This window comes from Panulirus ornatus, chromosome 44 (genome assembly GCF_036320965.1).
Source record: "Panulirus ornatus isolate Po-2019 chromosome 44, ASM3632096v1, whole genome shotgun sequence".
Taxonomy (NCBI): Eukaryota; Metazoa; Arthropoda; class Malacostraca; order Decapoda; family Palinuridae; genus Panulirus; species Panulirus ornatus.
In genome coordinates, this window is record NC_092267.1 from 10,323,721 (window position 1) to 10,337,066 (window position 13,346).

Below are 13,346 nucleotides of genomic sequence, written 5' to 3' on the forward strand. Positions count from 1 at the left end.
GTGTAGAGTCTGTTGCTGGGAGAGTGTCTAGAATATGTTAGGAGAGTGTGTAGAGATTCTCGTTGGGAGAGTGTGTAGAGTCTGTGATTAGGTAAGTGTGAAAAGGCCATATGAAGAAGGTTTTGTTGAAACAGAGTGCGTCCTGAAACGTTATTACAAAAGATGGGATGTGGGTTGAGGGGGTTTATTAGATCTATAAAAATTGCATTATCTTCCGCTTGTTGCTGGTCCCCAGGGGTAAAGCTCAGCTTGAGCAGACCCCAGAAGACAAGCTTATCTTATAGTTTATAATCTCTCTCTCTCTCTCTCTCTCTCTCTCTCTCTCTCTCTCTCTCTCTCTCTCTCTCTCTCTCTCTCTCTCTCTTTACACCAAACATATATCATTTGGTCGTTCTTGATAACATAATGAACATACTGTCAGTGATATCCGTAGCGTAGATCCCATATATGTGTTTTTATCCCCTGCTGTATACTGAGATGTATTTTATCCCCTGTTGTATACTGAGATGTATTTTATCCCCTGCTGTATACTGAGATGTATTTTATCCCCTGCTGTATACTGAGATGTATTTTATCCCCTGCTGTATACTGAGATGTATTTTCCATACAGCATGATGTATGGATTGGAAGAACACGATTTAGAAAGATACAAAACATCAATTATACTTTAGTTTAGAAGAATAAGAAAGATATACATTCTGTAGAGTAAGTTTCAGTTTTCATTGTTTACTCGTGTGAAAGAGTAAGTCTGAGTCCCTTTGTGTACAGTAACGTAGAGTAATTAGGAAATAATGGCAAAGTTTCTTGTCTCAGGAGTAGGTTCATCCCTTACTCGTGAGAGTAAGAATTTTAGAGTAATTCACTCATTATTTATGAGTGAGTTTGAGTCTCGAAGTATAGAGAGTATGTTTATATTCTCCTGAATATCTAAGTGTTTTGGATGAAGTTAGTTCGAAGTCTCCCCTAAAGGGTAAGATTAATAAAAGCAGTTTATTTATATTTTAAAGAGTAATGTTCCACTTTTCTCCCGAAAGTACACATATACCGTAAGTACATATTCAGAAATGATATGTACAAATCATAGCTCTAAAATAAGCTTGAATCCTATGCGCCCTCCAGGCTAATGGCTAGTATGACGCTTGACAGCTTGCTCAGCTTTAAGCTGGATCGGTTGGGGGGGGGGGGGTCTTGGGGTGTGAGCTGGCCTTTCCGGCACCTGCAGGAATAAATTGATATAACTGTTTAAATATGAGTTTATTTATCTCTTGAGATGTTTCTTGTCGGTGTCTTGGTGTGTTATCTTCTGCACTTGTTTGTCTATGGTTTCTCTCTCTCTCTCTCTCTCTCTCTCTCTCTCTCTCTCTCTCTCTCTCTCTCTCTCTCTCTCTCTCTCTCTCCATCTTATACATAACATTTGACCGCGACGTAACTCGCACGACTCGTTCATCGTAACTCTGTGGTGAGCGCTACGTGCTAGTCTTGTCCTTTAGGCAAAATCTTGTAAGTCCTTACAAGTAATTGCTCCCTCCCTCTCTCCCTCCCTCTCTCCCTCCCTCCCTCCCTCCGTCCGTCCGTCCGTCCGTCCGTCCGTCCCTCCCTCCCTCCCTCCCTCCGTCTCTCTCTCTCTCTCTCTCTCTCTCTCTCTCTCTCTCTCTCTCTCTCTCTCTCTCTCTCTCTCTCATCTGTTTCTCATTACCTCTCTCACCCTCGTTACTGCCTCCTCACACACTTCACTACCTCCTCCCATTTTCTATTATTTCTCCCTCCCCCGCCAGGGGAGGGGGCGTAACATGTTCCCCTCTTGTGTCCCTGTCGTCTGTGGGCGCGTCCAGGTTATTCTCAGACAGACAACCATTTCTGTCAACCTCTCCTGAACCCACTCACATCTTCGTCCTACGCCGTCCTGCCCCCACGTGTCGTTTTCTTCAATCTCTCCCTCCTTTATTATCTCATCCACCATCTCCTCCCATCTAAATTGCACTAACTTTTGCCCTTTTATTTAGTCTTCATCAACAATGATTACCATAGATTTCTTCTGTTGGCCTCGGATCATTTACATTTTTCATGTCTGATTTAAATCAACCTTTTTTGATATTTACATTATTTTCGCCTTTTTTCTTTTAGTATCATTTACATTGCTTACGTCTATCATTAGAAAAAAAGAATTTGATTCAGGATTATTTACTTTGTTCGTATCTGTTATTTAAAACCTGAACTTTTAGCAATATTTCCATAGCCAGTGTCTTTCATTAAAAGAAAATACAACATTTCATTATGGAATTATTATGCATTTTTCTTGTTCTTTATCTTAGAAAATTGTCTTCTAATGCAATTCATATTTTCCCTGTTTCATGAAACAAAAACAAGTTTTTGTTAGTAAACAGCAACAAGTACGTGTGTTGTTGTTGTTGTTGTTGTTGTTGTTGAGGCGTGTGAGTCAGCAGACGTCGTACGTGGTCAAGGTTGTGTTTATCTCCTCACAATGTTCAGATAATGATGTTGTGTTGTTGACATTGTAAAATTATATCGTCAATTGGCAGCTTGTAAGGTTATACATACGGCGACACATCAGCGTCACTGTGGAGTTGCTGAAGACGAGTTATGTATCATCATGGAGAGAGAGAGAGAGAGAGAGAGAGAGAGAGAGAGAGAGAGAGAGAGAGAGAGAGAGAGAGAGAGAGAGAGAGAGAGAGAGAGTTAACAGTAAACACCCACGTTCGCCAGGGTCTCTGCGCCATCCATAACATTTCTTCACTTGGACACTAATCCTTCGCTGTAGGCTCTCCTGGGGTGAGATAAACCATCATCATCATTCTCTCTCTCTCTCTCTCTCTCTCTCTCTCTCTCTCTCTCTCTCTCTCTCTCTCTCTCTCTCTCTCTCTCTCTCTCGTCCAGTTTATTACCTCCTCCACAATGTCTTTCTTTTGACGTTGAGAACACAAATGAATAATATATTTCTTAACCTTTTTTTTAAAATCCATCTTAGTATTTATCATAATAACACAGAGCTTGTTGGAAGGTACTCATTACCAACAAGAAAGGGAAGCAGTTTGACCTCTAGAAAACTTGAGATATAGAAACCCATGATGTTTTCTACACACACACACACACACACACACACACACACAGACACACACACACACACACACACACACACACACACACACACACACACACACACACACAGAGCAGGCCGCCAGTCCGGTACAGTGTGTCGCCAGCTCAGTCTGAGATCTACCAACCTCAGCTGAGGGTCTTCCCTGCGTCACACACCCTTACGTCACATACCTCCTGCGTCACACACCCTTACGTCACATATCTCCTGCGTCACATACCCTTACGTCACCCATCACGGGTGCTTGAATTTCGTCATCCATCGCATGTGAACATGGCTGAAGATGAGGATCCTATGGAATCCTTCATACCACACCCGGTCACTTCCTCTGGCATCCTTCACCCCAGCTGACCTCCCCAGACCAGCATCCTGCCCAGAGATCAATATTAACACAGAAATAAAACAATCAAAACATCTTTTTGCATACTTTTATGCAGTGAAGTATGACACGAGACCCGAGATCAATTATAGGTATAGGAATGAATAAATCAACACTGTATAAGTAATGAAGTGTATGAATTAAAGCTAATTTGGTGAACTAGTAGAGGATAACAATGGTTCATCTCTAAATGCTCATTATTATGCATCAGGCAACAGGACATTCATTTATCAAGATTAACAAGTACTGTCCAGCTGGGGACAGATGGTGGTAGAGAGTGGCGGGGGACAGGAGAGAGGAATAGAAGGAACAGGAGCGTGGAGACAGAATAGACATGAAAAAGATGCTGTATATGGGGTACATAGAGGAAGAAGGAGGGAGGAAGATAGATAGTGGAAACAGAGATAGAAGGAAGTTTATAGATGAGGGCAAACATCTATGATGAAACCAGAGATAGAAGGATGTACACACATGACGACAAAGATATAGCAGGGACTGGGGCGCGAAAACAGTGTAGTGAGGGGGTAGGAGAACACAGGGGCGGGCCAGAACCAAGGAGTGGAGAGGTAAGGGGTGGAAGAGGAGGGAGATCTAGTGGAGAGAGGGAGGGGACAACGTCACGGGACTAGAGGAGGGGGGGGGCTGTAGGGGGTGACGACGTCACATTGGTGGAACACTCGATCGTGGTAGGTGATGGCCAGCCTGGGACTTCAAAGGAACTAATTTATCAGTGTAAAGGATGGGGAGGGAGACGACTCGGGGGGGAGGAGGGGGGGGCGTGGTGGAGAGGAGGGAGGAGGGGGGGGGTTAGGGGAGGTGTGCTAGACAGGCGTCAGCTGGTCTTCATGTAAGGGTCTGTCTCCCAGACGTCAGGAAGAGCCTGGCGACGGAGGTCGGCTGACGGGGGTTTCTTTCTCGTGTTCCGGCGGAGCTGAGCCGTCTCGAAGCAGGGAATCGAATCCCAGTGGTGGGATGTCCACTTCCCGCACCACTGCTCCCTCTAATCCCAGTGGTGGGATGTCCACTTCCCGCACCACTGCTCCCTCTAATCCTATACTAACTCTATATTTCTATCATTTCTCTCATTTCCAAACTATACCACATTCATATAATGAATCTTTGTAAAGTTTCTAAAATGAAATCATTTATCTCGTTCGTTCGGAGGAAGCTTCTAGTACGTACTTTTTTTTTTGTCGATGTTTTGTAACAACGTCTTCATCATACGGCACAAGGGATGGAAGTTTGTGTTGTGTTAGTAGATGATAGATAGATAGATAGATAGATGTGTGCTCATAGATTACAATCAGAACTCCTCATGTTTGCTTCACGTGTATCAGATCTTTCTAACATATCATGTTGAGAGAGAGAGAGAGAGAGAGAGAGAGAGAGAGAGAGAGAGAGAGAGAGAGAGAGAGAGAGAGAGAGAGAGAGAGAGAGAGAGAGAGAGAGAGAGAGAGAAGCACCGACATATCCCATTCTCCTGCATGTCAGCTGGTGCAAGACTGTGATGTGTGAGGGTGTAGAGACATAGTAATTGTTGAGATGTAGAAAGTATAATTGTCTGGGTGCAGACAGCATTATATTCATCCTTGATAATAACATTGTAGTTGCTTCATCAAGTATGATTTCCTTCGTACTGTCTTCCCAAATATTTTTCATGCATAATGAGTCAAAAAATTAAAGTTTATAAAGTTTATCAAAATAAGTTACATGGATTTAAGAATCCTAGAGAGTAGGGACTCTCTCTCTCTCTCTCTCTCTCTCTCTCTCTCTCTCTCTCTCTCTCTCTCTCTCTCTCTCTCTCTCTCTCTCTCCTCCAGTGGTTGTACTCTCGTCCTCCGGGGATGGCTTGCTGGGGAAGGGGGACGTCTCATCAATGAAGTGTCATGAGCCTGGGTTGCATGAGTACGTGTCTCGATGTTGTGGCCTGTGAATGAGAGTGAGTGCGTTACGGGTGCATGGGGGAAGGGTGCGTGGGGGAAGGGTGCGTGTTTGAGTATTGTAGTAAATGATTTTTGGTTAGAGCAGAGCGCCTCTCTCACGAACGCCCCGCACCGCCACCAGGTACACGAACCGTCACCACCATCATGAACACTACTAACACGAACACGAACATGGCGAACACGCACACTGTCATTAATGACACGAAACACGTAATTTCTTCTTCATATTTAAACACTAATGACCAGGGATCACAGAGTCAACCTTGACCTCTGTTTCAACTACCTGTTACGAGCCGCATTTATACACAGAGAGGTTTAACACGACTCTACTATGTAAGTGTTCCATTTTTTTTCATCCAAGGATTTATTATGTATTTTGTATTTCATCTCATCTAGTGTCGTCTGTAGATATTTTGTAACAGAATAGCGCTCAAATGAATTAATGTATTGTAATTTGGCTCCTTGTGGACGACTTTATGACCCTTGGATATGATGATCTAACCTTTGACCTGATCCTTCTGCGGGTCAGAGGCAAGGGTCGTACCGTCGTGCTCAAGGGTCGTACGGTTGTTGCTCAAGGGTCGCACCGTCGTGCTCAAGGGTCGTACCGTCGTGCTCAAGGATCGTACCGTCGTGCTCAAGGGTCGTACCGTCGTGCTCAAGGGTCGCACCGTCGTGCTCAAGGGTCGTACCGTCGTCCTCCAGAGTTTAACAAAATCTGATATAGACGGAGAGGGGTGTGTCAGAGGTTAAAGGTTAAGGGCGGGCTGAGTTCAAGGAGTAGCTCTTAAGTGTTACTTCCGAGGTCAGCCTTGAGGAAGGTCTGGCTCTCGTCTCAGAAGATGAAGGTTGTAATGGTCCCAGTGTGGGGGATCTCCAGGGTGGTTCTGCAGCCCACGTTGGCTTATGGTGTGGAACGGGATGGTGGTGGCATCTCTCTCTCTCTCTCTCTCTCTCTCTCTCTCTCTCTCTCTCTCTCTCTCTCTCTCTCTCTCTCTCTCTCTCTCTCTCTCTCAGGAGAAAGAACAAAGGACATTTAAGCGTAAATAAGCGAGATCAATCTAGATGAAGAGCGCCATGGAAGGGGAAGGTGAAGTTTTAGAATATCTTAATGACAGAGACGGCAAGTGAAATTATAGAAAATGGAAGGATAAAGATAGGAAGAAAACGAAATGATGTGAAGGTAGGTAGACAAAGAAGTGAAAAATGACGAAGGAGGCTGACTGATGTAATCAGGAAGGAAGATGATGTCGCAAGGATTTTCACTTCATTTGTAACAGAAAATATATAGAGAAACAAGAGCTGTGTCCCTATTAGAATAGGGGGGAGAGGGAGAGAGAGAGGCAGCGAGACTAAATTGGGGAAATATTACCGCCAATTAGAGATTTGGGAAGGCTCAGTGGGATGTGAACACCCCCCATCCCCCAACCCTGCCACCAGACCCTCGGAAACTCTGAGGAAAAAAGGAGACAAACTGGTGTTCCTGGAACATTTCCTGGAGCCTGGAAGTGCTGGAGGAACAACTGAAATGGATTTGGTGGATTTTACCTCCATAAAAATGGGGAGGCGACCTTCCAGAACTGATAATGACTAATCAATGGAGAGAGAGAGAGAGAGAGAGAGAGAGAGAGAGAGAGAGAGAGAGAGAGAGAGAGAGATGTACAAAGGGAAACATTGTAAAGTAAAGATTACAGAAAATTAGCCCAGGTTTCCGGGTATGTGAGAATTATTATTTCTCACATGATACTGGGAGTTCTGTTTGACTTACTGGGAGAAATAGTATAATCAATGGGTTATTACGTACTAATGTACTTCGTAACACATTTGAGTACGTTACTAAGACGCGTATGTACAGCAATACAAATCCCATTGTACAAAAGTGTTTAAAGGGAATATAGAAAAAAAAATAACGAGGTATGATATAGAACAAATAATTAGGAATTATAGAAAATTTCACGATGTATAATACAGAACAAATATTCAGGAGTTATATTGTAGAACAAATATTCACGAAGTATGATACAAGAACATGAGGGAAATAATGAAGGAATGAAAATGAGGCGAGACCTTTAAGAAAGACGATGGAAGAGGGTGATTTGGAGGCTGAGTATGAGTAGTGAGGATGTTTTACATTGTGAAGGTATGAGGAACGTGAGGCTGAATATGAGTAGTGAGGATGGTTTACATTGTGAAGGTATGAGGAACGTGAGGCTGAATATGAGTAGTGAGGATGGTTTACATTGTGAAGGTATGAGGAACGTGAGGCTGAATATGAGTAGTGAGGATGTTGTACATTGTGAAGGTATGAGGAACGGAAGGATTCTTATGAGTAAGATATGAGACTCAGTTCAGGATGACCTCACGTCAATAGTGATTGACAAACTAAAAGAAAATAAATTTCTACAAATTGTTTTGTCTCGGGCGAGGTTGGCCAGACGCCATAGATTTCCTCGTCAGGTGTTTTTACACTTTACAAGTATCCTAACTTTTCAGTTTATAAGTGAAAGTCTGTGCGGTGTTTACTTGCCGCTAGAGGCACAAACGATGTGAATATCTTCCCTATTCTCCTTTTAAGTGCAAATAAACTTTGTCAGCTCAAGTTATGATGAAACTTCAAGTCAAAAGTTTGCATTATTTCTGAAAGTAATGAACCGCGTCACGTTTTCTTCCATTGCAAGTTTTAGTCTTGGGATTTTCTTTTTGTTTGACGTTTTTCATCCTGGAGGCTCGGGAAATGATCCCCTGTTGCAGTGATGGAAATGTAAGAAAGCATTGGAGTATACCAGCTAACTACACACCACACAGGCACACACCACACAGGCACACACCACACAGGCACACACCACACAGGCACACACCACACAGGCACACACCACACAGGCACACACCACACAGGCACACATCACACAGGCACACACCACACAGGCACACATCACACAGGCACACACCACACAGGCACACACCACACAGGCACACACCACACAGGCAATTACGTTGGCAATTTTCAGGTTTTGTATACATAAGAATACTCGATATATAGAATACCTTTGAGCACGACGGTACAACTATAGAACACGACAGTGCGACCATTATGTACCATCATGGTGCGACCCTTGAACAAGTTGGTACAACGCTTAGATTGGATGACCTGTTATTTGACCTGACCCTAATGCGTCTGGCCAAAGACTTGACCTCCCTTACTGACATATTATGTATCACACAGGTTCATTTCGCCGTCGATTTTCGTGGTTCACTGTCTATAATTTCTATCAAATTTGACTGGAACAGTTTCTTCAATAACTAATTCCTTACACAAACCATAATGAATATTTGATGATTCCTCTGATGTAAACGATTTATAGTTGAGTAATAGTGTATACGATACTTTGTCATTGTTGAATTATGTAGAAAGCTGCAAATTGATGCATAATTTGGGACGTAATTACATGAATTATGTAATATGCTTGGAAACAATTCAAACTAATTTCTCTCGTTTCCTATACGAAAAGAGCAGCAAGAAAAACGGAGGTCTGGGAGGAAACTTTGAACGCAGTTTCCAGCTTTCTATGTAAGTTGTGGCCACAAAGAAGTGAGTGAAAAGTGTGGGATCCCTCTCAACGTTTTCTGAGGGCATACCAGGCAAAGTTTCAGTGGTTTCCGTGTTTGGGAATACAAGCGGAAAGAAAATCCAGTTCTCGAAAACATAGTGTGTGTGTGTGTGTGTGTGTGTGTGTGTGTGTGTGTGTGTGTGTGTGTGTGTGTGTGTGTGTGTGTGTTCTAATTCTAAATGTCCATATTGCTAATGGAACCAGGGTTAAGCTAGTTGGAACCAGGCTCAGCTAGATAGAGTCTAGTTTGCATTTCAGTTACAAATATGTCCATAAGCTTGAGAGCCAGCCAGACCTGGGACCTCTCCAGGTCGCAACCACAGGTCTTCCCGCTTCCCCCTAGGTCCCCAGGTCCTCCCGGTCTTCTCCAGGTAACATTACGTATTCAGGCAACGCTTCCCTCCGATTCTATCCTCGTCCAAGTTGGTGCATGGCTGGGTCACTGTCCTTGACTGGTAGGAGACATATTGCTTCTCTCTCTCTCTCTCTCTCTCTCTCTCTCTCTCTCTCTCTCTCTCTCTCTCTCTCTCTCTCTCTCTCCTCCGGCAATACTGATCACAGACCATCTGAAGCAAGAAGGAACCTGTATGTTGAGTCTTTGCCTTGGCTGTGGGTATGGTAGAGGGGATGGCGATACGATCTTCGGGGATGTTGCACAGAATGGGAGAAATCTCTTGGGGTTATATGGCAGTATGTTTACATATGCTGTGTGTGAGAGTATGGGAAGTCGGGACGAACGAACGTACACTCAAAAATGATTTTCTGTCGTTTCAGAATAGACATTCGCTTCCTCTATACCGCCGAGGAATATATTACTAAAACAGAACTGAATACCGCCGTAGGGAGTTGGAACTGATATCTGCAGAATCCAATAGCACCAACCCCTTACCCTGCGGCCAGGGATATAGAACCTAAGCTTTCGGACTGAGGATATAGACATACATTGCTATAGAGGGTTAGAATTTCCTCTCCAACATTTGACTATTATCCTGTATACACGCTCTCCATCAACCCTGAAACCTACTGGTTCTGTGTGTAACTTAATACAGCGGTGACCTGTGTCGTCGACCTCGACCTTATAGCGGCGACCAGACCAGCCAGGGGAAAGCCTCCACAGTCGCGTGCTGGAAGCAAACTAAACACAAGGAGGAAGTAACAAGGGTTGTAGCAAGGATGTAGCGAGAGTTGTAGCGAGGATGTAGCGAGGGTTGTAGCAAGGATGTAGCGAGGGTTGTAGCAAGGATGTGATGTAGCGAGGGTTGTAGCGAGAATGTAGAGAGGACGTAGCGAGGATTGTAGCGAGGATTGTAACGAGAATCGTAGCGAGGATGTGGCGAAGATGTAGCGAGGATTGTAGAACAAATGAATGTTGTAAAGAACGAACAGATGCTAATGGAAAACTAACGAATATTACTGAAGAACAAACAAGTGTTGCTGAATCACAAACCAGTCTAACTGAAGAACAAGGAAATGTTATTGAGGGAAAACATACAAACAAGAAAAGTAGATTATTTAAACAATTTCACCACAAGACACAAAGGCCATTTTTGATTTTGAATATCGAGTTATCATAGAGAACATCGTTTGTCGTAGTTCTACGTCACAAGGCAAGCATAATGATTGATATGCAAGTTGGAAAGTCTAAAATGGTATAAGACCTAGTGAGAGTAACTGAACGAGGAGGTGAGTTGAGTTTTATTGCTGTCTGTCTGTCTGTCTGTCTCTTGTCTGTGTTTCTGTTGTCACTTTCCGTCTGTGAGTACAGACGCTAGTTGCTTGCTTAGGTCAGAGAGGTCAAATCTTGACCTAACCTGATATTAACACCTATGTTAAGGTCAAAGGTTGTTGATTAGGATATTCGTCTCTTAGAATAAACAAAAGGTCATGGGATGAAATTACAAGATGAATAAGGTCACAAAGGGTCAGGTGGAAAGTCATGGATATAGTGCAGTCAGACAAGGTCAAAGGTTATGATTATAGAATCGATCACTTAGGACGAAAGGTTAAAGTTCACGAGATCACTCTCGGAAAGACCTGATGATGACGAAAAGTGTGAAACATACGGCTCATCTGTTACTGATTGTCTGTACGATAATGATACATACAGCCAACGATAAGTGACTAGTGCCGTCGTAAACAGGCTATTCAGTATTGTAACTTATACAAAGAACTGGATCTCTACAGATACAGGGATATTGTGGATCTGATACCCTGCGTAAGATCTGATACTTGGTGTAGGATCTGATGCTCTGCGTAAGATCTGATACCTGGCGTAGGATCTGATGCCCTGCGTAGGATCTGATACCCGGCGTAGGATCTGATACCCGGCGTAGGATCTGATGCCCTGCGTAAGATCTGATACTTGGTGTAGGATCTGATACCCTGCGTAAGATCTGATACCTGGCGTAGGATCTGATGCCCTGCGTAGGATCTGATACCCGGCGTAGGATCTGATACCCGGCGTAGGATCTGATACCCGGCGTAGGATCTGATACCCGGCGTAGAATCTGATACCCGGCGTAGGATCTGATACCCGGCGTAGGATCTGATACCCGGGTGGGTTACCCAGCCAGGGATGCGGGAAAGGTCGGGTTGATCACACAGAAAACAGACGATATGAACCCAGACAGACTGTACCTACAGCGGTAGGGTACAAATACCGCTACTGTATCTTACTGTACCTAACACTACCTCGTTGTAACTTGCTGTACTTGATCCTCTGTTGGTTACAGCACACTTCATCATACTAGATCAGTGTTCTGCAGGTTTCAGTATCTGTCTGTTTCGAATCGAATCTAGCAACTTTAGAATTGCTTTCACTTTTGGTTCCTAACTTCAAATTAATGTCGTCTTCAAAATGATGTTGACCTTGGTGTAATAAGGGTCACAGTGGTGACTGGGTTGATCAGCCATCTTCAGGAACGAGAAAGCAAAAATCTTTTTTTTAGAATCTAATACTAACACCCCTTATTACCCCCCCCCCCCCGACTCTGCTTTGAAGCAGGAGAGTTTGCAAGTTACTGGGTCATTACCCGGAACTTTTTAATTATATCCAGAAAACTTTGATGAAGATTAAAACACACAGGACACGGGCGCCGTGGTTAGAGAGGCCCTGGATGGTGCCTGAAATAGCTGCTTGGTTATGGTGGGTCATGGTGGGTTATGGTGGGTCACGGTGGGTCATGGTGGGTCATGGTGGGTCACGATGGGTCATGGTGGGTTTGCTTGTGGATTGTGAGTCTTCGAACTATCATAACACCATACTTGCTGGGACGTACGCTCTCTGGCAGTTCTAGATACTAGGACAGAGAGAGAGAGAGAGAGAGAGAGAGAGAGAGAGAGAGAGAGAGAGAGAGAGAGAGAGAGAGAGAGAGAGAGAGAGAGATGCACCTCATATCGTGAGGTTCTATCCATTTATTTAAAGAATGTGGAGCTGTGCTGGCTCGCATGTGGGTCTGATGTACAAAGGTACGCGAAGGAACGCCTAACTTGGCGTCAACACGCGAGGGTACACACACACACACACACACACACACACACACAACACACACACACACCTCTCAATGCCAGGGCCAACTTGCTATATCGTAAGGTAGGGTACCATTCTATATTCTAGTCAAGTAGTACAGGTTTACTGGGAAGTGAATATAGTTCACTAGTGAAAAGATCGTCCAAAGGTCACGTATCACTAGGACACATATCCATATGTATCATACTGGGACTATATACTTCATGAAGTATACTCCCTCAACCAGAGGTATGCCAGGCCCGTGAAACATATCTGGATCGACGATATTAAATGCCAGTTATGTCTTGTCGAGTAATTACAAACCGGGGGTCGAGCATATGCAGATCAGGGTCGAATATACAGAGGTTGTCGAATATATGCAGAACGAGGTCAAATATCTGCAAGACCCGTATCGAGCATATGCAGACCCAGGTCGAATATTCACAAACCAAATTAGAATCTAAACAAATGAAGGTCGATTACACATCCAGGAATTTCCAGAGCTTCTGGACTTCCTGGAACGAACAGTAAGAAAAAAGAAACATGGACTCTGGCCAATTCAATAGTTTGTCAGCTGTGACTGGAGGCTTTTACGCCATGATCCATGAAACTGTTTGGCGAGGCGTGCAGTGCGGGGTGTCGGGTGCACGAGGCACGGAGGCACGTACCGTCACCTGGCGGTACGCACCATGCATGGTACGACGGGTGTACCGTGCGGAGAGAGAGAGAGAGAGAGAGAGAGAGAGAGAGAGAGAGAGAGAGAGAGAGAGAGAGAGAGAGAGAGAGAGACTGT

General features: G+C 44.1%; 1 protein-coding gene across 1 annotated transcript in view; it reads left to right on the forward strand.

The window, feature by feature from the left end:
* Positions 1 to 13,346, forward strand: part of nwk (nervous wreck) — a 272,814-nt gene that overhangs the window by 38,151 nt on the left and 221,317 nt on the right. The gene's annotated exons all lie outside the window — the stretch shown is intronic.